We start from the raw sequence: 25710 nt of genomic DNA, 5'->3' as shown, positions 1-25710 counted from the left end.
TACAAGCTAGTACAAACTATCGACCCCTATAGAGTTATATCACGATGCACAAAAGTTGTACAAGTATTTTGTCTTCGCACATGAACAATGCGACCCATTTGACATTTGCTAATCCTATTAAAAAACAAAAATCGAGCAACACATAGATACTAGTGCACGGTACGGGTTAATGGACGCGTTGCACGCTAGAAGTAACAAATGCATCGCTTGTATTAGTCCGAATCTCTGCCCATTTTGCTATAGCCAATGCCCACGCGGACAAAAGCTCCTAGCTGCTCATCGTCGCGCTTCCTGCAACTGTTACAGATATTCGGTGCGGGCTCTAACGAAGCTAGTAAAAAGTTTAATTGCTTGCTTGTGTTCCCCTCAAAAGCGTTCATGGGGATTATTGTTGTCAGCAAAGTCTTTCTATCAAAGCGTCATAGTGAGCGTCGGGAAGCTGCAAAGAGCGACGTCCTGTCTATAGAAATGGAAGGCAGAAATTCATATATAAGCAAATCAGTCACAATGTAAACGTATTCTGCGAAGTAGACTTCCGGTGGCCCTGTGTCGAGTAGCGGAAGTCGGTGCGGCGCGTGGTATGTCAGCGGTGGAATAATGGTCGATAAGTGCTGCGAAGCGTTAGGGATGAAGGCAGCCTTTGGAAAAGTGCAACTGCTTTTAGTTTCGAGTGCGGGAAGAATGCCCGGAGCGAATCTTCTGCTATTATTTATTAGAAGGGCAATTATCTTGAGATAACATTACTGTAACTTCGCATAGTGCTTCTGCTATCCGTCACAACTTCGGCCAAGGGTTAATTTGATTAGTGAATGATAACCTGTGACAATTATGACGCTATAGATTATTGCATGGAGCCTTGTCGTCGAAATCACGGACGGATTTATACTTGGATAAGCCGTTAGTGTTATGGAACCTATTACAAGGTATAATTACTGTTCGTGAGATATTGAATGGGTTGTCGAATAGGCTTACGCAACGTACCGTTTCATAAACGTTTGCCCAAAGCTCTTACCGTACCACGCAATTTTTCCATCAACTTTGGTAACTCGGTTGATGTCATGGGGCCTGACACAGATGTTGCTAACAGGATTAGTACATTGAGGATTGGGACTTGATTGTCAACTATATCGCGCTAAGACCCTTTAGTCACTATAAGGCTGGGTGATCCTCGCATTGAGGCAGGTGTATAACCACCTAACTTCGATACTTGTTGACTTGGGGATCTCCCCTCTGCAAATCACATTGGGCACGTTACTTTATCTAAAGTGAAGAATTCGATTTTCTCATAATGTAATCGCCTCCCAGTAAATCAATCGCGATTTAGGTTATTTACGGAATTAATGCCGTAACCGATAACGTACCTCCTGGCCGAACAATCTTCTACAGAAATTCATGGAAGACTATGTATATCATATATGCATTAATTTGGTCGTTATATTGCAAGCGCCGGCGTTTTGTTAGGGTCACGATAATGATGTTGTCTTATTTTTACCTCATTAAATTGTTTTGCTAGGGAGATTGAAGCCCCGAACTCGAGAACCGCATCGTACGTCTTGGATACGTGTTTTATATTGGCTGTGTTAAGTTGATGTTAATATGCTATTGCATTGGCTAGCTATGGTTAATTCTGTGACAAGTTCACCGCAGGTGTCATTGAGTTGAATTTGATTTAGGCCTGAATAAAAAAACCGCTTGTGGTGAAATACAGCCAAAGGCGAATACGAAATAGCCAAGAAAATTATTGACAATTTGAGAAAAATTCGTATAGACGACATATATATATCTGCTCTACTTAACTAGGATCGATACCAATGAAAGTTCACGGTGCTGGAATACCTTGTTCTTCAACGTTCACTTTGAGATTTAGGTCATATATGCAATAAAATATTTCTACGTGTGACACTTGATAACTAAGTAGACAGAATTTTATCTAATCGCCAATAAAAGTCGGCTTTTGCTCAGATTTTAGCCGTTTTTATGATACGTGTCGGCGGCACCTGAGGAGACGTGCTGTCGATATGGGCGAAGTTCAAAATGGACCTTTTTTGCTGAAGGCTACTTTGCGTATCGATGCTAACCGTATACAATAGGTCTTCTGGTAATGTCGGAATTATAAGGATGGGTTGATTTCAAATCTACATACGATAAAGACTACTAGCCGGAGAGGTCAGTAAATCCAATACGGTGAGAACTGATCGGGCTATTAATAACTTTTAGTGAAGCGTGATGAAGACAATACACACTGGCTGTTATTTTTATTTTCACGCTCGATATTACTACTATAAGCAATAGATCATTACGATATACGACGCACTGTTTCCGTATTTCGCATGGCGACCCATGCTAGTCGTATCACTTAAACGCAAGCATAGTTCGTTGGACTAGCCTAAATGGGTATTAAGTCTAATTCTACTAAAAAACGAATCGATACTGAAGCAATTTTCCAGCTAATCAACCAAACAGAACTTTTCCGAAGCGTTCCTTCAAGGCTCAATAAAGCCTTTTCTCGTCCTCAGCGCATGTGTGGAACTATTTCGCATAACCTAACAGGCATGCTGATGGCATCATTGTGAGGATCGAAAAGCTGCTGACAATACTTTAAGGTGACGGTAGAACGTCGATCAAAAAAAAAATTCAATAATAGTAACAGCCTGATGCTACGGACGTTCGGCTATGGACAAAATGAAACCTAAGCAGATCACAGTTTGCAAATTAAGTTAGGCTAAACAATTCTATCTATCGCTGAATAAACTATTTACGACCCATTTGAAAATTTCGCTATCTGTTGCTCCATATAACAACAAATTCGTCATGGGAGACGAGTATCCAGAAACATGACCAGCCGCAAGCTCGCAGCTCGGTATACGCCTAGAAGACATAGTTAAATAGTAGAAATGCCAAGTATTTTACCCAGCACACAATTGAGGTAGCCTTGCATCTATATATAAAGCAGTGACGTGGTTCAGTCAACGGGAATTGTCTAGTCCATGATCGAATTTTACCTGAGTGGAATCTAAGCTCGACGAAGCCTAAATGAGGCTTATGCGCGTTGCATGCAGAGGAACAGACACGCGGAAAGGACAAATACTTAGTGTGAACACTGCATCCTGAGGCGTTCCGCCGCAGTGCCGGGCCTTCCTCACATGGCTGCCACATGTGGCGGCCTAGTCGCGCGCGTCTTCTTACTCGTGATTTCTCTTTCACTAGTGCACGTACTATGAATCGTATCTGTCAGCGATGTTCCACTGTTCTAGCTGGCTAGCTATGTGTTACATTCACACAAAATTAACTTGAAGCGCATCGTTCGGATAAAGTTCTGTAGGGCGATAGTATCGGGTCGGCGGGCTTTCGTATAGCAAAATTCAATATATATATCTAACCGTACAATACAAACTGTACTTACTAGAGGAAACGTCGCCGAAATTTCCTGATATCTTGACGGCGCTCAGATTTACTAGTTTAAGCAGTTTAAGCCCTCGTAGCTGCTAGCAATAATTATCGTTATACGTTTGTGGTAAAGTGCTTGAATCTTAATCACCCTAGCTAATTCAGGAAGGCTAGAAATGTACCTAATTAGAGAAGTAAGCAAATGCCCTCGAATCCTGAAAATTCATCCCAGGAGCTAAAATCAATTATAGATCGTTTTCCCACCACCTTAAACGCGATTTTGAAAGTCCTCCAAGGCCTAAAGCCCACAGCCATAAACGCTTCTCCAGCATCCGCCGATAGAGTACACTGCGTTGCATTAAAATAGCAAAAACTTAACCCGCCCCTTGGGGTTGATGTGGGCACGATAGCAGCTCTGCTCCAACAGTGCTATTCTCTACGCTCGCCTTACTAGAATATCTGAATTTCTATATTTTATCGAATGAGTTTCTATATTTTCTACGAGAGAAATCACTGCATCATCGCTTGGCAATCGACGTCCCAAAAGAAGCAAAAAGGGAAAGTTACATGGTCAGAACGCGACACTCAATTCCGATAAATGGGTAACTGGGTAAGTGTTTACTAGCTTGCCCTAGTTGCCATATCATACTATCTAGAAGCTGTCTTTCCTTTAGATTCTTTGCTGCTACTGATCTTTTCTGTTTTCGATTTCTTTCCATAAATGCCATTAGCAGAAGCGAGAATGACGGTTTGAATGAAGACCTCTTTGTCCGTCAGCCTCTGTCCCGTAAGTGAGTGCGTATAGATCTGGGCTGTTCCATTGAATGCCGTTACTTCAAGTCTACTCGGGCTCGTCGCTGTTTCGATTTCGCCGGCCCAGCTACTACCACGGCCTGCTCACACTTAATGCGCGTCAGCTTTCAAACGACGGGCGGCAACGCCAGAGGCTAGAAGGAGACATCTAGTCTCTTTTGCGCTGCACCACTTTCACCCATCTTCACAATAGTCACCATATATCATATATTTTTTAAAAAGCTTCATTGCTATATTTTGTGTTTAACAGCAATGTACGAGGTGTGCGTTTTTTTTGCAGCACTTTGACCCCCTGTGCGTCCCTTCATCCATGTCTCATGACGTAAATGCTCCGTGATGTATATATAGATGTTTTTTTACAATATACGGGGATAAAGAGGTAAACACAATTCCCGTCACATGGCTATTCAACCCTTACAATATTTCTTTCGCCTAAAAAAGGAATAGACAAGGTCTGAAGTAGTAAAAAGCACGCTAGCAGCTCGCGTCTACCTATGATCACCGTTGAAGCAAACTTCAGTTGTACTTTATAGCATTGTAACATAGCCATAAAGGACCGGATGTAACGTTGCTTCGTGTCTTCCCCTAGCAAAAATTTACTAGCCAAACATGAAAAATCATCAAATATCAAACGTCAATAGGCTCAGTAAAAACGCACTATGAACAGACTTCGTTGCATTTATTGAACGGTGCGAGTGCACGCAATCCCCGGCCGACCTCAGCAGTCAAAATCACCAAAATATCATCAGAAGAATGGGTGAGTAAGTGAATGAATGGGTTTGGCCACCAACAATCGGACTATATCATTTACGTTCTGCCATTTTGTTCATTTCCAGATTCACTCGTCATCGGCTGTCACGAAAAAAAAGAAGGGGGAAAAAATGGAGAGCTTTTCTCAAACCCTCCATCGGTTCGTTGTCAACAGCAACAGTAGTAGTGGCAGCAGCAGCAAAAGCGGCGGCAGCAACAGCGGACAGCATCGAATCGTCCATGTAGGCACAATTTGTCCGGTCCGTCACTCGCCTTCGCCTGACAGTCGTCATGAGGAGTCGCCTACCATGTCTCGCTATCGAGACAGTTATTTAATACATTTAAGACACTTTCTTAGGTTTAACGCGACTCAAATAGCTAGGAAATAGTACTCGCTGCGACTGATTTCGGAAGAGGATCGACTGGTTACTGTTTGATGTTCTCTTTCCCAAACACAAGCCTCATCCATGGAATGAAAACAAACAGCCGTATGCAGGATAGCGACAATCATATTCAGGGAACAACGGCAACAACGTGACGTATAGTTGCTCTATAGGATTTATGCTAGTCTTAATGGAGGCATCTTCATTTTATTCACACTTTTAAATACCACATTAGATTCCTATTGCATGTATTAGATAATACAAAGGCCCCATCTATTAACAGACACGTGATACCACTCAATAAACATGCCTGTATGTTTAGCTGCAATAGACGAAGATGAATATGTACTTTAAGATAAACTCCCACATATCATATCTGATAGGAACAGCATACTCTTAGCGCATTCAATGTAGTCACTAGCTAGCTCAATATTCAGTACTTGCGATTCCTTTAGAACCAAGTTTTCATTGCAATTGTTGACGTGGCAGTATTAACAGCAGCGATTATTTAGGCCAAGGCCGAGTCCGAGGGGGCGATTTATATTTCCGAAACGAACCAGTTAGCGCCTCGGAATTGCACGGGGTCAATTGTTTATGCATAAGGCACGTATCCATTCACGCAGTCTATTCTTGTGCATTTTCCTTTATCGGTCCACAGACCCTCAACGGTTTCCTAGGGGGAAGCTAGCTGCTTAGATTAATGTGACCAGAGCATGTCGTCAACTCATGTGGGGTCTCGTGTGGGAGGCGGATTTTTAAGGTGATTCTATAATTATGTAGGGCCGATAATCCTGCAGTCCTATTCTAGTGCGTTAACACCGAGAGAACACAGCTAAGAGCCACATGATAAACTTCAACGGCAATTTTGCTGACTCAGAGCAAGTTTCACATAGGACTGAACTGTTCGATCACTCAAAGCGGTTTGTGGATGAATACACCTTTGCTCTTAACTACAGTTGGGTAAGTTAATTTTGATAGTCTCAGAATATGGCTGAATTATGCCGGCTATCGTATAAGCTCTTTGTGGACTGTGTAACGCCTGATCGTTAGTAAGTGGTTAGCACCTATCAGGAATACATTGAATAATCTTTATTTTCAACACAGAATTATGTAAATCAATCATCGCAAGCGGGTCGAAGTCGAAATAGCTATGGCTATCTTGTTCTCAGCAATCGTTTGGCGGCAAGTTAATGGAATCGAGTGAGAATAGCATATTGCTCGGAACGTCCAAGCTACCATGTATACATTTTTTCCGCCGGCCTAGAAGTCAAAGTATCTTACAAAGCCCACTTTCAATTTCGGATCGCTTCGCTGTTGAACGCATATTTGTTCGATTTGATATCTTAGTCTGTTTGTAAAAGAACAGACCGAGACGGCTAAGGAAGAAAATGCACACATGAAACATGTTTCCTACTTATTTTACATGTACTTCGTATAGAAGACTCGCTTTGCAAACTCACGACTGGCAAAGACACACACGACGGTAAACGTGCATAAAACCTGCCCTTGCTCTATAAAATAATAATAATAACATATCGCAATAAATTGAGAATAGTGAGTATCTATGCGCTAACGGGGGTCAACTTGTTAATACCTCGTTGGTGGCGCAGAGGCCAGCGGTTCCCCTTAACCTAGCTAGCGCTAGCAGAAAAATGCTCCAAATAGCAAACTGTATAAAAGTCTTATACCATCAAAATCGCAAAAAAGGTACAACTTAGTTCGTGACACACACATCCTTTGTAAGAAAATACATATAGTTAAATCATGTTAGTCTCTCCAATCTATGGTGGTGTTTAGCTCTGGTAGTCTGTTTAAAACTGATACTACGTCGGTGCTTAGTTTTTTACTGTCCTATATCTATAGCTCGTTTATGATTCCATCGCGTCACGTTACGATAAAGGTGTAAGTCCAGCCAAAATGCGGACATTTATAACTGGGCAATTCTTATTGTTTCACGCGTCCAATGTGTCTCACTACTGGTACCGTCGAGGCTATGAAATTACCATAGACATACAGGTAGCTCATGTCGTAGCTTCTACGCGCAGTAAAAACAGTATTCTTCGTTTTCTATTGTTTTTCTTTAACATGTAGCATATTTTTGTTTCTGCTACTGCTACTAGCATTGAATAAAGCCAGCTATTGGACTCGTGCGAATGTGAGTAAGAAGCTAAAGGATGATTGACTAGATTCAAGTGGCCGCTTGCGGGAATCGGCATAAGGTGAAAATAATCGTATTTACGCCGGGCAATATTTTCACGTAGTCATCAAAAAGGAGAAACCGTTTTATGCCAAATCGAAGCGCTTCTCACGGCGAGGGACCGTGGCTTCGTTGGTTGCATGTTTATCGGTCGGTACGGTTGCCTATAGGTCTGTCTTAAAGAAAGGGGAGCAAAAAAACAGTCAAGAATTCGTCGCCCCTTTCTCCGTCTGGTTTGAACGTTGCTGATAGATTCGGATATTGCAAATGGCGCGAAAATTGGGCAAAAAAGAATTGCGTGAAACTTAGCTGCAGTACATATGTGTATGTGTGTGTGTATATAATAAAACATGATAATCAGCTTAATATCGTCGACGCCCAGTGTGGGCGCTGTAAAACGCAAAGATAGTATATTTTTTTTGATGTATAATATATGCTAACTGGAATATTGTATTTTCTCCGCTCGTGGAAATTTCGACCGCGTATGAGATCGTAATCGACACCGCACTTTTTTAGTTCTGTTTTTTGTCCGACGGATTTAGCATAGCGAAACGGTAGTTGCATTACATTACAGCTAGGCTTATTTGTTCGGCCACTAATTGGTGATAGGTCAAACCCATCTACCGAGTCCGAACGTCGGATATCTTTGTACTTGTTTGTAAGCCTTGAGCGAAAAAGGTGCAGTGTTTTTTCGGTTCAGTCCGCTCACAGGTCATCCTAGAAATGAGTATCTCTAAAACTTGAAAGATTTAGTAGTGATGCTGAGTACGACCGGTTAGAAAGCTACAGGCATCGCACAAAAAATATTTTTATTGTTGGTTAATGATCTGCGCAAGTTGACTGCAGGCCGGCTTAGGACCGTTGCAGTCATAAGCTGCCGCCATTCATCGGTAGCATTGTTCTCTGTATCTCGAACAGATTGGGATTTTTCGTTTCTGGAGGTTGGCGTGCATCTCTTTTCGTCGACTGTTTTTTTCCGATGATACATTGTCAAAGTCGCTTAATATTTGACCTACAAATTTATTAGCGGATGACCTGCTGCAGCAGATTAGCACCCGTGGTTCCCGTAACAATCGAAATGTCTAGGCAACTTATGATTGATATTATTACTATCACTATTATTACGTAGTGAAAACTTTATTTACTGCACATATAAATATTAAAGTGTATTAGAAGGTCTTTATAGGTTACAATTTTTTCAAAATTATTGTATATACAAAAAATTATATACAGACAACACAGAAGCTGACCTATAATAAAATGTCTGAGAATAATAAACGTTCGCTGTACTGATACATACAGCATACGGACATTTTGGGTAGCAGTGAGTGAGTTAGTTCTACCGGAATATCAAACCTCTTCTATTTTTCCTTTGCCAAAGAAAGAAAAATTCTCTTTTTTGGAGGTCTCTAACATTTTCACCCTGAGCCTAGCTACGTCTTTCATATCGTGTGACCATTTATGTATATATATATACACATTACTATGGACAATGTATTTGGTTTTGGAGCAGATAAAACCAGCTAGCCACTTAGACGTAGTCTACTTACATCGAGTTACTTGAAATCTCTAAAAGTAAGCCGTTGTATTATCTGGATAATGATAGGTATTCCGGTACATTGTTCTTCTAGCTAGGCCTCGTTATCCGAAAAGCGAAGCGGCCCCTCATAGCATATAAGTATTGACTGAGAAAACAGCATAAATCTAAGGGCACCAAGTATTTTTAAGCGTATTTAGAGATGACGTTGATCTAATTATAACTTCATTTTTAATAAAAGTGAAATAACTTCATTTTTAAAAATTCTGCGTTAGCACCAGGCGACACTCAGACCTGTTTTTAACGTGATTTTGCAAACTCACTCATTTAGATTTGACAGTTTAGTAGCGAGTTCCCAATATGTGTAGGTAAAACGCTGATACCTATGCTCGACTCGTTACCATTACCATTTAGATTATAGCGACCTTGCCAGGTGAATTTTGTGTATGGCATTTGTAGTCATAAGAATGTCAATATTGGAAAGACACAGAAAAATCATTGATTTATATCGGTGAGAAAAACGCGAGGATACCGCATATATTTCTTCGTTCGCATTAAATAGGCCTTTAGGTTAGATTTAGAGTGTAAAAAGGAGCATACTAAATGGCCCTTTCGTCATAATTTGTTTTGTCGCTCGTGTACACGAACGTACAAGAATAGCGAATTAATTTTATTTTGACTGGCTGATGCTAAGCTACGGTGGCGCTTCCATCTAACATGACAAAATCTGCCATTATCTGTGGATATGGCCCGTAGGGCCCTATTTACTGCCAATCGTCGAACTCGATAGACCTAGATAGGGACAAAGACTGACATAACGAGAGATTGTGATGATACCAATTTAAATCGTATCCGGTCGTGTTTTACCTTTGTTGCCGGGTTAGAATGGCAATGGCAAATGGTCGCTGGGGCCAATGCCCCAAGCCAGCTGGCTACCTCGTGTATATATGTGGAGTTTATGCTTATGCAAATACCTACTACTTCTTCACGGTCACACATTCACCGTGAAAATCTGTTCGCGTATGCATTGTTCGAACAATGGCTTCGGTTTGTTTCCTATATACTTATCAACGCACGATACGTATTGTGTTAAGCTACGACAGATGACACTACAGCTCTAGTTGTGACATTTAAGATTCATGCTTATATAAACAGGGTATTACGTATACGTTTACTGCTGTAGGTGTGTGAAAAAAAAAATTACTAAATATACCTGCGTGTACGCCTACGTGGCTGACTCATGTTAGTGCACGTGATAACGATGTTGTCTCTTTTATTAAACATGAAATTTTCACTATATAGACAGTAATAAATCTCCACAGAACAAACTGAGCCCCATAAACTGGATGCTCATTCAGTATGTATAACATGCACCTAGCGATTTTTGGGTCACGTAAGTCTCCATTAGTAAACAGACATTAGCCTGTGGTACGCAGCAATAGATGTTCCGAACCTAATACGCGCCACAATGCCGGACCACATCATAATGTCTCATGCTGTTTTACCTATTCCCTGAAAACTTTGTTCTTTGTTAAGTAAGGCTTATCTAACGATCACGGTGATGTGATGATAATGATGCTAATATGCTGTGAATAGGTATCTGCGAGCACGGTTGGTTCGCCGAAGCGACATTTTGCGGCTAACAGGTATTGTTTCCCTGTTCGAGCTTCATCGAACACTGATCTATTCGTTGATCAGAACGAGATGAGATTTGAAAAGCTGTCGTTATATTATCGTTGATGCCGTCTATAGTGTGACATGTAGCTCGCACCTCGGTCCAATGACGACGCGATCGTTGAGTTCGCGTTAACTATTGTCCGTGGCTGGGGCGATTAGCGGTTGAGAGACCGATTTGGGTTGGGTTGTCGCCACCATCGCTGTCACAGCTGTCCGTTTGACCTTCGATATCAGCGAATTGTCGTGATGGCGTAGAGTAAAACGATGCGTGTGCCACGAATGACAATACGTCTATATATGCTCTCATTTCATTCAAATACGACAGCCAAACAAATACGAAAAACACCAACTGCAGCATCCTATGGCGTCGTAAAAACAGCTGGCCGATGCATGAGGCATCAATGAGGCCATCATTGAATTTGATGCTTTCCCGCCATCCCTAAAAAGGAACCACTCAGTCATAGGTGCCCGGTAAGGCAGCCTTTATCTACTGCTGTCATCCTGTGTCCAGCACCAAATAAGGCCTCACCCACTCGTGGAAAATCTGAAAGTGGCAAGTTCAAACAGACGTCCGACTGGCCCACAAAAGGGATACAACGAGTTGGCGCTGCTCGAACTAGATTGATTATGTTGTCTCTATATGCGATGACATACTACAGCCGGACATGATCAGGAACAACAAACTTTTCTATCTGATCGGTTGGGCGTTCTATGATTGTTGTTGTAACATTGCGTTACATACGTCATAACCTACTGCACCTAATACGTAATAACTTTAAGTGAGCAGCAGCAGGAGCAGTATTAAATATGATGAGAGAGTAAGAACTCTAAAGCCTTTGACAAGAGTATCGACTTTCGTTGCTGACATACCAAAATAACACACTCATGGTGTGAGACAAATAGTCATTGCTAAGTTCCACTAAATAGCTCTATTCAAAAATCGTGAATGGTATGGCGCAACGATTGTCAAGTCAGTAGACAGCTTTTATAACAAACAAGACAGAATACGCAGGACAGAAGTGAACGCAACCTGGATGCGAAAGGGCGTGGTTTTGAGAGTAGCGCGCGCCTGTAGGCGGCAACGTCTACAATTCCATGCAAGAGGTAAGCGCTTATTTGCGCAATACTGAAATAGGTTTTCGTTCGATCCTAAGCATAAGAGTCGTGTATCTACATATGTGAACTTTATTTAGAAATATATTGATCTAGGGTTTTAGTTCGGCGCATATTGACTACGACAGAAGTACTAATATGCGAAGACTTATATTGCCGAACCAAGTGCTCGACATTGCTGACGAAAAACAGAAATCGACCTTCTGCGTAGGCGCGTCCTGAGTGTCCAATTACTATTACGACCTCTAGCGGTGTCACGCTCTCGCAAACAGGGACTGCCGCACTGTCGCTGCAAATGAGTCTTTGCGAAAATGGAGCTTTAAATAGGGAGGGATCGTTGTTGAGCATTAAAAGGTCTGATCGTTACTAATTGTTTACAATCGTGTTGGAACGGACGAGCATTCTTAGAGGCCGAGCCAATGTGGTCGCTTATGACGCGAAACAGCTTTTGCGATTGTCCCTTAAGATGACGCTGTTTCTATCATTTATTTGACATCAACAATAAAAGCAATGAATAGGGAAACACGAGCGAGAGAGATGTTTCTGACGGCCTCGGCTTGTGAGTATACAAGATCACTTCCGTCTGTTACCAGCAGAAACGCTGGTGAAAAAACTTCAGAGGAGACTAGATCAGCTCGTCATTACCTGCTGGAAAAAAAACTTGATTTTTGTCAGCTGCAGCACAATGCTGTACGTTGAATGTCAGGTAACGCAATAAAGGCTCAAAAGATGCCCGTGGTCTTTTCTGTATTTGCAGACCAAGCAGCTGAAATGACAAGAACCTGAAGGACGACTCAGTTAACTTTACACTACGTAAGAAGGATTTTCGACTGCGAACTGCAACAGTCTAGATTCCGCTGCCGCTGCCCCGCCTCTTCAGACTTGTCTAGCAGAAAAGCCAAGGATCAGTCGAGAAGGCTTAATAGTTCAACATTGAATTTTTCAGCTGCTCAATTTTACTCAACGATCCAGATCCGTTATCCGCTCACGCTGACCGCTCGGACGGACAGCATGAAAACGGATAATAAGGCCTCTGACTGAAGGCTGGATCGAGCTGCCTGAGGCAAAACTATTCGGCTGAATTGACTCCAAAATTGTCGACTGATATATGTTTCCAGACAGGTTTTGAACAAATATGTTCTGTCAAATAGTTTATAATGCAGGAAGAAGGCATGAATTTTACTCTACGATAGAACGATGCTCAAACTGGTTTGGTCAGCGATACAGCACACTTTGTAACATAAAGAAAAAAATGTAATGCGCGGAGGAATGTTTATCTGACGTTTGAATGATTCCGTCTGCTACATACACAATTCATACTACAGGTTTTTTGGTGTCAGCATTAGCAATGTCAATAACTCTAATTGGTTTCGATCTGGTTTGAAACCCATCGTAAAACTAATCTTCTATTAGTGTGAAAGTAATGTCGAGCAGTTTCGTCGACAGTCCGATGTCCGGTAGCAAGGCAAGCAAAATCAGTTAAAAAAAAAATGATTACTGACTATTTGCAAAGGTTCCACAACTGTTATACTGCGGGGGTGAATAGTTGAATATTTAGCGACCCCCTAGTCAATACCCAATCTAGTTTTTGTGCGACAAACCAGTAAAGATAGCTCGGTTTTCTCCGAGAGGAAAGTATAAGACAACGCCGCTGGACTCCTTTCCTGGTCCGCACACCCCATGGAAAGTGCCCACTACCCTAACTGTGAAAGAGAGCCAGAAACGGCAGCTTCGTGATTGCATACGACACAAAAAAATGATATGGAATATACATATCATACGTCTTGTTGGGTCTGCTCCAAGCACGGTTTCTTTTCGTAGTATCGTGTCGGCCGGGGGCGGTCGAAGGTGATCGTTTCCTGCGTTGATTTTCCTCTGCTACTCTATCCAGCGCGAAGCAGCTCGCTAATCGTCCGTTATTAATGTCGGAATTATGGTGCGCCAGAAAGAGGCGCATAAAAGGTTCGTTCCATCCATGAAGATCCCCTGGCCAGAAGACACTGGAACAGTGGGACACCATGGATTTATAGAGTGTGCGACACTAGAAATATGAAGTGGAAGAGTGTTTGTGCAAGAGAGTCGACGGGACCGCAAAGGCCTCTTCAGCTGGTCACTCGGTTTTGGTTGTAGTGGTATTACTAAAAATAGGAAAATCTATGGAAAAACTGAGCCTGCGAAATAAAGTTTAAACAAGATTACGCCTCTCGATATAACACTGGTAGTAAATGAAGAACAAGATGAGGGTAAGGTTAACGGATTTTCGGTCGTCTGTTAGCAGCTAAGACGCATTTATCTACAACGTGTATATGAAACACGGCATCGTTAGCTAGCGATATATATCAATTGTTACATGTACAGTTGGTGGATGGAAAAAAAAGCAAATAAACAGTAATTTCGAGTCTTAATGGCAAACGGGTGCGAGCAATAACGAGATGTTGATTAAGGTTATATTGGCCTGATTGCACTAAGTGCGGTCAGCCAATTAGGGTTGTCTCTTCCAAATGTTTATACTCCTAAAAAACACCGCAAAAAAAGTGTTGAATGAACGAAAAAATCACCAGCCTTCGAATGAGAAGGCGAGCGACAGCAAACGAACGACTTAACGTAATCTAAATCTGCAAGAGGGTTAAGGTTCTATAATCGTAAGGTTCACTTCTATTGGAAGGTCACAACGGCAGTGGAACTTTCTGTATCAAACAAAAACTGGATAAGTGTAGCCGTTAATTGCGCTTTACTGACTGGAACAGCAGCAAAAAAGCCGATAGCATTGCACTAAATTCATGACAATAGGCATAAGTAAACTGCTTCAGTGGAACTTAGAACAGGTAAGCACTATTGGATAACTGTATACTTGGAATTCTAATAAGAAGCGTACCCCTAACAATATCCTCACTGAATAGGCAGAGTATGAGGTATAAACTACAGAAAATTAAAGCAGCGCTAGAGAACGTAAGCATCGCATATAGGCGCTATAATATATAAATACGGATAAATTAAATACGGATACAACACGTTATACTTGAAATGCACTTAGTTCCTCTTTCTGTTACTCAACAACAAACGCAGCACTTCGAAATTATGAATATCCTGGCAAGAGGACTTGAAGATTGTGAGTGTGAGACGCATAAGGGTTAACAACATATCGATCGCCTATGGAAAAAGTATCCAATTCAAAAAAGTTTGTTAGTAATCATTTATTTGAGGTATGTACATCACTAGAAGGGCGTGTCGACAGGGTACATTTAGGTGATACTTTTGATACAGGAAGACAAAAAAAAACTAGCGAAAAAAAAAAAACTAGGAAAAGCTAGCGATAGACAGTTAGAAGCAAAGTCGGTTTAATACTGTTATACGTTCGATGTGGCGCTACGTGAAGCATCTGCTGATTCTACAACCGGAACTTGTCCTTCTAACAGTTGTCTTACTCAAACAGAACATCATGGTTTCCGTGCTAGAAACGTAAGTAGCTCTGGGCTGTCAAGAGGTACTAACTACTAAAATGTCATGACTTCAATGTACAACTTACAATCCAACGTTGCCAATTATATAACAAAGCGCCTTGTAACAATAATTATAAACCATAGATTGCGGGAAACTATCCCCCAAGACAATGCCTTTAAAGCTTTCCTTTTTTATGGGCAGCTAATAGCTTGCCTTCCGTTAGTCGCTCACAAATTCTGCAGAGTACGAAGTGGGTAAATTTTTCGTTAAGACAATTGCCCCAATTCAATTTAAACGCGTTTACCTTAAGCTTACAATGAGCTGGTAACATTTTCAATTCCGCGTTTTTTCAATATCTATAGGTAAACTAGGCCCTATGAGGTGCAGTGGTTCATTCAACTATGAATTATGAATGTTGTTAAGTAGGGTTCCTGCTTGGCTGACCTTGAACTGAAAATCTATTAGTTCTTCTTGCTGGTTCTTTGTTCAATCATTGAGCCGTTATGATTCGCATGCGCTCGCTGAAAGGAAATAGCTTCGATTTAATGCCCTTTATTAGAAATAAAAAGTTAAATATGTTGTATACATATAAAAAAAAAACTAACTGAAAAACCTATTATACGTTATTAATCAGATCTTCAATTTTATTATTGTTAACCTATTACCATGACAGTATTTCGTGGATTGGATCGCTGTTCTGAGTCAACTCAGTGACAAGAGCCATTGTCATGGAGTTTCAGGGAACAGATGTTTGGGCAAAGGGTGGCCTGGTCGTCGTAGAATCAGCTGCGCCACAAATGCCTTCTAGGACAGGGAAAGATAGGCGTAATCAACCGCTAAGTCTTACTTAAAATTATGCACATAGCCAAACAGAGTATCTGTATCTGGAGCGAAACGTGGCGACAGGGACATAATGCGGAAGCTGCGGCGTGCCTGCCTGCCTGCCTCTGTTGATTGTTAAAATAGAAACATTTGTATTTGAGCATAGATCGATTTAACTCATCTCGAGATTAATCAACAGCATTTACTAGGGACGAAATAAAAACAAATTACTCTATAAATAAATACATTCGAAGTGTGCATTTTTGGATCGGAACATTTCCAGCGTTAGATTTTAACGCAGATCGCGATTGTCTGCGATGAGCAATCAGAATCAAGCTAGGGAGTGTTAAAGTATGCTAAAGGTTCTTGACTCTCAGCTTCCACTTCGCGCAGATTGAATCACGCTGGATCGGGGATTACCACAAGAGTTATCTGCAAGACATCTAATGGTATAACTGGATCTATTTCAGGCATCGGATGAAACCCGCAAAGTGGAGCCTCATGTCGCGGTGTATCAGGCCCAATATATGCCAAACTTCCTTGCGTCGGTTATTGCCTGTTCAACCTGGATGACTTTCCCTAGGACACCTACGAAATGGCATCATAAACATATTCCTTGTTAAGCTTCTACTAGCGCTGAAATTCGAATTCGTACGTGTATGGTCTAAATGAGATCGCATTCAGATAGCTTTACATCACCCAACAACGCCACCCTAGCGATAGGCGTATGAAGATTTGTTACTTGTGTTTGGTGCAACCATATATGTAAAGTTATATGAACAGTTATTACGTTAGGCAACTGGCATAACATCGTTATACCTGTATACGTTCGTAACACAAGTTCGAGCGAATAATATAGGCTTTAAAAAAACTCAACAAGAAATCAACTTAAGTTGACGGGGCGGACAAACTTGCCTTTCGTGTGTCAATGATAAAATCGTTCGATTTTTGAGAAACGTACGATGGTTTCTACCCGATAGAAACTGAAAGGATAAGGAAGCCTATTTGCTTCCTCTCCAAACGTTAACCTCGAGTGGACTAGGCTTTGCCGTATGTTATATCACAGTACGTACGCTAAAGTACGTCGGTCGCAATAAACGCCTAAAACGCACGAAAGCGCTTGTAATTAGTCATCCTATCAAAATGCGCCCAAACATGTTATCGCCAGTGTCACCTCAATCACGAGATAACGTTCTGCTTTCTATATTAAATGCCTAGCTAGGAACTATGCAGATCTAGTCGTAATAATTAACTTTTTGGACCCTTAAGTCTTATCGGTAATTCAATTTAGTCAAATATATCTTTTATTTTTGCGAGTAGATCTAGATTGAAACGCGTACAAATGTACAAATAATACAATATTCAATGGGCTGGGCGCTCGTCAGCGGTTAGTTCAAAAGCCAAAACAATTCGCATTCGTACCATTGGCAACTTTTCTCTGCAACAATCTTACAAAATTAAACACTGCTCTGTAATACTGATACCTATGATTAATTATGAGACGAGCTAGACCCCTCCGTTTACAAAAAAAAAAGCCTCGATTTGCATTTCAAAGGAATTAAGTGAATAGGAAAATGTTGCACACTGCAGTTTTATTTTTATGGGATGCTAACTTAAACGTTACCCCATAGCACAGAGACATTTGTGTGTGATACAATCTAGGACAAACATTTCGGTAGTAGATTCACTCCTCGAGTCACTAAATGGCTTTTGTGTCTGTTTTGTCGAAGCTTTAATGAGATAGACTCAATGAGCGAAATTGAAGGCCCTACAAATTCTATTGACCTAGTTGTAGCGTAATAGTTCACAAGCTACCATATCCTGTTTCTCTGAGTTGCACAGGGAAATCGCCGTTGACAGCTATAGCACCAACTCGAAACGAACTCGTCAAATAGTTAACTAATAAATAAGTCATGCTAACTCACCCACGAAGGACAGTTGTCCTACCTTAAACCCTGACAGAACAAAGAGGCTCCAGACGTTGCTGTTCCTCGGTTCCGAGTCACGATTGTAATAAAAGCAAACAACAAAATAGGAACTAAGATTTCTTATTTTGAAGGTCCTTGAAATCGTGCGTTGCTATGTAAATTTATTGAGACTTATAAAATATGTATAGAATACGCTCAACGGTGGGCCGTAGCGACGATGACGGTCGCGCACCGACGGTACGGATTTGATAAAGTTTGCTAGCTATCTGAGTAGTATCCTTGTTGATTTGAAGTCAGGATATTCTAAACATTTTGTCCAGAGTACGGATACAAGTATACATTCTATTTAATATCTGTGTACCATGTAGTTCGTTCAGCTGGTTAGCATAAGTTAGCTTCACATGATTTTGAATTTTGACTTTACGTCATATGATTCCAACGGCAATACAAAAGTGCCTGTTGATTCAGCCATTATTCATGAAAATTATCTATTAGTCAACGAGTAATTATGCGTACAAAATTATCTAACGTGTTATAGTTTCATTTTGATAAAATATTAATAAACAGCGACAAACGTCTTTATTGTGCGCTATCAAAGAAGCCGTTTTAGCTTGTGAAAACAGTTTTTTGACGAGTTTGCATCAGTGGGACTTTCGGCCTAATAGCAGTTCGCGCGGCTAAGGACATTCTTAGCCCTATCGGCTCAGATTCAAACAGGAACATAGAAAGGGATGACAGAAACCTTAGTCGGCGATCGAAACTGAACTTGCGTCGTAGAGGTACTACCGTCTACCTCTACATACCCTTTACAGATGTTTTCTATGTCTTTGCACCTACTGTTCAGTCCCTTTGATCACTAAATCATTAGGTCAAAATTTCTGGACCCTAAATACCCGTATCTACTAGGGTTTGGATTGCGAAATATATCCGAACACGATTCTTCAAATGGTTCACATCTGAGTTTTTTCTGTTGCAATGGCAATTTCGACTTCATCTATTCTTCCGGCTTCGACTCCCTGCCGAGTGCAGGAAGCGCAGGGGGCGGGCGTCCACGTGGAAGATGAGCCAGCCTCGACCCCAACGGTAGCTCCCTATGAAAACAGCCAACGGCTGCCGTTGGGTCATCTCAAACAGGGGGGCCAATCCGAAATAAGCGCCGGCCAGTCTCCCAAATAAAATGGCTGCCATGGGAAAAAACAGCGTTGTTTTGGGGTCGCTACCATGGGATATATAAATATCTCATCTCTTGCCAGTCATCCGTATGCAATTCCCTGGCTACAGAGGAAAGCCCATGATGTACAGTGTAGGCCTTGGGAAGACGTTCAACTACCTACTGACATGTGGAACGGCACGATCTTATGCACACAGTGCATACTTGCAATTTAAAACGTACAGAGGGGTCCCAGATGAAATAAAAGGTAGAGAACGAAAAAGTTCTAGTGGATTGAACAGTGGAATATGCACGCCATTTTTAAGCTTCGTTCGCTTTTGCCGAGGACCAACGGGGTGGTCCTCAACATCCGCTGTTTTTCTTAGCACCAAAAATTTTTTGTCTTTCTGGTGGTGCTCGATGGAAATGACAGCACCCTCACATTGATCAATCGGGCTTTAAGGCGTAATCTCAATACAGAGTATGTTTGACTTTACTTGCCAAGCGAACCTAGTCCGAGGTAAGCCCATACACCAGCCACCCCACAAATACTAAAACTAGCTTGATAACACCTGTTTTAGCTAAAGACTTTAAAACATCTTCGTTAGTTAGTACATCATGCGTTCATTTTAAGAATGTTTCCTCAAAACCCCGTTTTACTTTTGATAAGCAGACGTTTCTACAAGACATCTAGTACCTGCCGCTTTAATTACAATGCCTTTATGTCTGTTAGTCGACATTTCCTATGCCAAAACGTTGGAATTGGAAAGAATCTTTGATAGAATTAGACTATTTGGTTTATTGCACGTGAAAATGTGTGCCGTAAATACATTCAGTGAGGTGTCTGTGTATCGACTCCACGTTAGCATGCTACGCCTCAATTCACGGCGGAGACAGCGGGACAATAACAAACAGGATGGCAATCAGTCAGCACATCTTTAAACACTAGTGTTTGTTATTTTAAAAAATGGTCGAATTTACACGCATTCCTTCTAATTTTTCATGTCGTTTTTGGTTGTTGTCTTCATGACCATTTACAGCTTCAATGGCCGCGCGCGTGTGTGCTCAGCTGTTATTGACTTGTACCGGTTTGTGTAATAATACGTCTACAACACAGCCGCTTACGTTGCGTTTTCTTGTATAGTTAACATTTTTTCGTTACGACTACAATTACAAGATGAGAACTACAGAACGTTATAGGCACATATTTAAATCACCATATTTTCTTTCATAGCATTTCCATATTAGAACATGCGACCACGAGTCCCCGCATACGTATAAAGCACTTGTCGTTGGCAAACCCAAACAAAGAAGAACCATCCGTACCGTTTACTCGTCACAAGAATCGTTTTCTGTGCACTCGTCGTACGTCTCGCCGATATAATAGCGTAACAAGGGAAAGTGGCGGCAACTTGAACGGAAGCTGCTCGTGCTCCGATATTCAGTTGATATCTCACACGTGTTGGGCGCTATTTGTCCGACGTTATTTCGAATAACTGTCTCGCTATCGTCCTTTGCCTCAGACCCCAATTTTGCTATATTAAATTGTTTGTTGTTTCTTCATTCAGCGCTGCCGCATCAAGTCTAGTCATAAATGCCACCTTATTGGGGCTCTTGTTGCACGGGCGTTGAAGGGGCACTTTGAGTAACGAGGCTCGTGAGTATCGAGATCAAAGATGGAGACAGCTTGAAAAGCCCTTGAACAAAGCTGCTGCTTGTGCCCCCATTCTGCGACCAGCTGGCTGATTAGTAAAGACGGGACTGTATATACAGGTAGCACTTCGCATACATATATCTAGGAGCTATTGATTTCGTATTTATGGAGTATTTAGCAATGCACGCTCGTAAAAGAAAAACGTGACTATTTCTACGAGCGTGTGCACGCTAGTTAGATTGTCTTAGACGATCAAGGCTTATTGTAGTAACATGAATGGCTTAACCGAACATCTATGATAATTCCAAAGGGCTGTTTACAAAAAGCAAAACAATCTATGTAATGAATGTTACTCTGCATTTAAGTCGTTGAAAGATGTATATTATTGGCAATCCTTGTACTAGCCTTGCCGTGGTCCTAATTACGATGAGCGACATCCTTGGTTTAGTTATATAATGAAGAACAGCTTCCGCATCCATTCTTTACGAGATTAATCTTCATTTTATTATTCTATAATGAATTCACTGTATCTGTGTTTGTAATCCATTTGCAAAGTGTCCTCCACATTTAGGCCATGCACTGTTTTTAACATGTTATTATGAACATACAAACTATTGTATTTGCTTATATAATGACGCGTTGTGGCTATAAATTGTTATTTCGGTATTTTTTTTCTTTCGTCTGAAAATAAGACGATCGTGCATTAGCGAGTTTCCATAGCAGTCTTATTCGACGGCCACACGCAAAGCAGCAGGAGCAGCGAAAGCAACAGCAGTAGTATCGTAAAGCGTAAGAGTGTGCGTGATTGTATCGGTTAGTATATATGTTTCTGTTTATGTGTGAGGCGATGTTATTGCGCGCTTTAAACAGCAGACCACCAAAACTGGAAAAGGTGTCCCGAATAGGACAGCATGACTGGCCACTGCACGGACTGAATAGTGACAGCCAATGGTAGTCAGGAACAAAAGGCATACTTTCCATTTCTGCACCGCGTAATGGTCCTGTTCCGAGGTTCTCCGATAACTCCTATGATATCAAATGGCTGCGGCAGGGTCGGCCATGTGGAGCCGCTGAACATACACCTGCTACACGAACCTACCATACCATTTATTACATTATAACGTACTATTTATATATAGTTAATGATGCAAACCGGAAAAATAAATATTATAGTTAATAATAATATTTGCATCTCAGCGTTTTTTGTCATTTATTTCTTGCTACGTGTATCTAATGTATACGCTCACGAATTTTTGCTTCGCATTGTTCACGTCTAAAGTATATGAAGGGTAGAGACAAGACGCATGCGGCGGATGGACGGTAGGACGGTGCGGTAGGACGAGGCTTAGCCGACGCTATATGTATGTATATACATTTTTCTTCGGTGTACCTATTCTATTTTAACAAAGTGACATATTATGGTCAGATACTATTCTAAAGGTCGCGCAAACTTAAACTTGTTAGTAAATCACAAGTATTAGGATTTATTCTTCATTAGCTGGGTATACTACCTGGCGACTTAGGTGAGACTTAAAATAAGGGGTAACATTCGTTTATATCTAGTGAGATTCAATGTTGAGATAAATATAAGTTGGCTCATTAAGTATTAGAAAATATTTTAACACAAGCTTTGGCTCTCCACATACTGTGACCGTATAGATGGTCGCAAACTTTTCACACGCCCGGTGTCCACTGCAGTTCGTTGTATCACACTGTGTCATACATATACACCTTTCTACAAGTTGCCATAATAACGGTCATCCGAACTGCGTACCAAATATCCGCATAGCTTCATCCCACAGTATCGACCCGCAGCATTCGTGTACCTTTTCTTGTTTTCAATAGACAAATGTAGCATTTGTCGATTTAGTCATTTCCATTCTTGATGCTGTCGTCGTCAGCGGCGACACCGTTCTCGTCGCCGTTGTTTTCTGTTGCTGCACCGTTTCTCTTGTAGCTTTTGCGCCTGCTCTACACGCTTTTCTGACGTTCTCCTCTACCCGCCGCCGTTAGTAACAGCAGCTGATGCCATCCCCTTGTGTCGACTCGCGTTCGCCTTTCTTCGGCTCGTTCCGGCACCTTTCTGCGGCGGCGCTTACGCTTGTCAGCGCCATCTCAAATACCCAACATGGCTAATTGAGCCAAACCTGGCTATATAGCGGCCGCAGAGCTGCCCGACGCGACTGGGCTTCACTATCGTGATTTCACGTTTCCGAATCTCGAAGAGTGGAATAGCCGCAGGCCAACTTCTTCTATTGTTCATGTTGCGGTATTCAGCACAATTAGGCCGAGCTTTGCAACGCTAGTATCACGCCAACCTTGTCAACGGGTTCCATTTTACGACGACTGAGGATATGTAAGATAGGTATTGTGCCTTCTGTTATGTGGTCGGCTACTTTGGGTGTTTCTTCGGGAAATGCTTGGCTGCACAGAAGAAGGTAATAATAATGGTGACAATGATTGTTACCCTTGTTACTGCTGCACTGGCACTAGTCATAACGTCCGTAACGTTAAAATAGCTGCGTACAGAGTTTCCCATGATGCCATTTCCCGACCGCTAGCACCCACCACAAAGTCAACGAGATCTGGCAACTGACCGCGCTCACTTCACTGTAGATTTAAGTCAACAACGAACTAACAACAGACAGACAAGCTTCTTGCCAACATCTATAAACATTTAATATAAAAAAAAACAAGCCAGTATAAGAAGCCGAGAGCCTGAACCGCGACGTGCGCCCGACGCAAAAGAGGCGTAAAATTTTCGGACGTTCGCAGACGCGAGTAAACGCCTTCATGTCTGATTAACCTAGCGGAATGAAAAATTAAATAGCTCTGTTCGCTCATCGCAGCGGCTGCTGCTGCCGCTGCCGCTGCCGTCGCTTGTTTGAAGATTCCTGTTTAATCTGGATGAAGATAAGAAAAGACGACGCTAAAAACCTTACCCAGGTGCCACGTATCTTCAGCGTATTCAAGGAATGAACCAGATGAAAATGCCTATTTTATTGGCTTTGATGACGCCAAATATTCAAAGAGGAATGCAGTAGTTCTATATATATATATATATATATGTATATTGTTTGTATATTTCTTGAAAAATGTTAAAACGAATATTCATGTTTCTGTCAAGTATTAACGAGAAACAGACATCGGTTCTAAGAGGTACTTTCACTGCATGTAAATTCGCATAAAAGGTCTCAGTTTAGGTTCTTCAAAACATATATACACTAGTCAAAACTTACTACGTGTAATGTAAACGGATGCGAAGCATAGTAGCATATTCAGTCTTATATCATAAGATGTATGTTTTGAAAAAGTGTATGTCGATGTTTGTCACCCTCTTTGCTGCGGGTTACCCTCATGCGCCGAAATTCCTGAGAAGTTGGATTTCCGTAACGGTTCTTCAGCAAAGAGCGATGAGTTCAATGCGAGATGTGGCAGGAAGTTGTGAGAACTTCAGTAAATACACAAACAGGATTTATGGATCGGCGTTTCACGATTTAACTCGTCGCGGCACACGTGATCCTCGATCTTTTTTAGCAAAACTACATAGACAGTCACAATCTCATTTTATAAAAGGCAGTGGTTCTTCCGGAAATCGACAAGCTGTCCAAGCGAGCCGTGATCGCATCAGCAAGTAGTTTCTCGATCAGGCTTTTTTCGCGATAACCTAAGTAGGGTTACGCGGCCCTATCCTATAGGTTTAGTTGAACATGGTCGCTTGCACTTCCGTCCCCTAAGTGGAACGAAAAAGCGAATTTGGCTACTATATGTAATCAAAAGTTAATCGTAAGGACGTTCAGTAAACCATCCAACATTTCGGATAAAAAAAAGTCTCGCAGAGTGGAGCTTTGAACAGCAAGGTGTACGATATCTTGATGGCTGGCTTATTTAGTTATGCCTCGAAATTAGAAAAAAACGCTTTTCTGCCAGTTCTCTGATATTCTAAGATAAATAGTTGTTTCAACACATGAATAATAATAATAATAATAAATAAACAGTAAAAAAATTTCGGTTAATGTAAAACTATTTCTACGGGTTAATGCAGAAAAAGGTCAAAAAAAAGTAGCCTGTTTGTTGGCCATTTCGCCTACAGGTGTAGGGTATCTTAATGGCTGACCTATTTAGCTATAAAATTCACCTATTCCCATGTGTAAGGTAGTTAAAGCAGAGTTGTGTAATATTTTTTAGGAGTTTACATCGCAAAGCTATGACTAGTTCTCACTATGAATGGACATTCGCTAGATATGTGCCTAATTGGGTTATTATATAATTGTATCGTCGCAGACCTTTATGCATCATTGGTACCTTATAGCCAGCCGCGCACGCCGTATCAAACTAGCTATCAAGGATCACGGATCTGCAGGAGCGGCTATTAGCGCAACGGTCTGTGACAGGGCCGGGGCCTAAATCCAGATAACGTTTAGAAAGGCATATATTCAATGCCAGACTGTTTTAATGCAATGGTCGCATATACTATTAAGTGTATAAATTGACGTAAAATTGATACTATAGGTCCGACTTGGCTATCGTTGGTATTCGTCGTTATCGAAATAAAAATGATAGAAACGTTCAAAGCAAGCTTTTTTTTTGATATTCAGTAATATACTGACATTTTTTAACAAGAAGCCCTTTATAAAATGCGCCGCTTTCGATGTTTTAAAGGAAGGGTGCAACGACTTTCCAAAATAAAGTTTTTTTCATTATTATTTTCTCAAATATATTTCACGTACATTTCAAACATAGAATTGACGTTTTACATTATTTATATCAGTAGAGTGCACTAAAGGTACCTCGTATGCCACCACCACCATACAAAAGGGGCTTCTGCGCTGCCTAATGGGCATCAGCCTCCTATTCA

The 25710-nt window shown here is 41.3% G+C and overlaps 1 long non-coding RNA gene across 4 annotated transcripts; it reads left to right on the top strand.

The window, feature by feature from the left end:
• The first annotated feature begins 375 nt into the window (after positions 1-375).
• Positions 376-22291, top strand: LOC147756626 (uncharacterized). Of its 4 annotated transcripts, none has more exons than XR_015323131.1 (4): positions 383-3997; positions 4122-4957; positions 5037-6293; positions 16591-22291. It is a non-coding gene; the product is annotated as an uncharacterized LOC147756626 (long non-coding RNA). The 4 variants fall into 4 exon arrangements; XR_015323134.1 differs by having other exon boundaries at positions 5037-7488; XR_015323132.1 differs by lacking the exon at positions 16591-22291 and having other exon boundaries at positions 376-3997; positions 4119-4957; positions 5037-7934.
• The last annotated feature ends 3419 nt before the right edge of the window (positions 22292-25710 follow it).

The sequence above is a fragment of the Varroa destructor genome, unplaced genomic scaffold (genome assembly GCF_002443255.2).
Source record: "Varroa destructor unplaced genomic scaffold, Vdes_3.0 BEIS01000003.1, whole genome shotgun sequence".
In the NCBI taxonomy this organism is placed as follows: domain Eukaryota; kingdom Metazoa; phylum Arthropoda; class Arachnida; order Mesostigmata; family Varroidae; genus Varroa; species Varroa destructor.
Note: the sequence above shows the minus strand (reverse complement) of the source record. Positions and strands in the feature narration are given on the sequence as shown.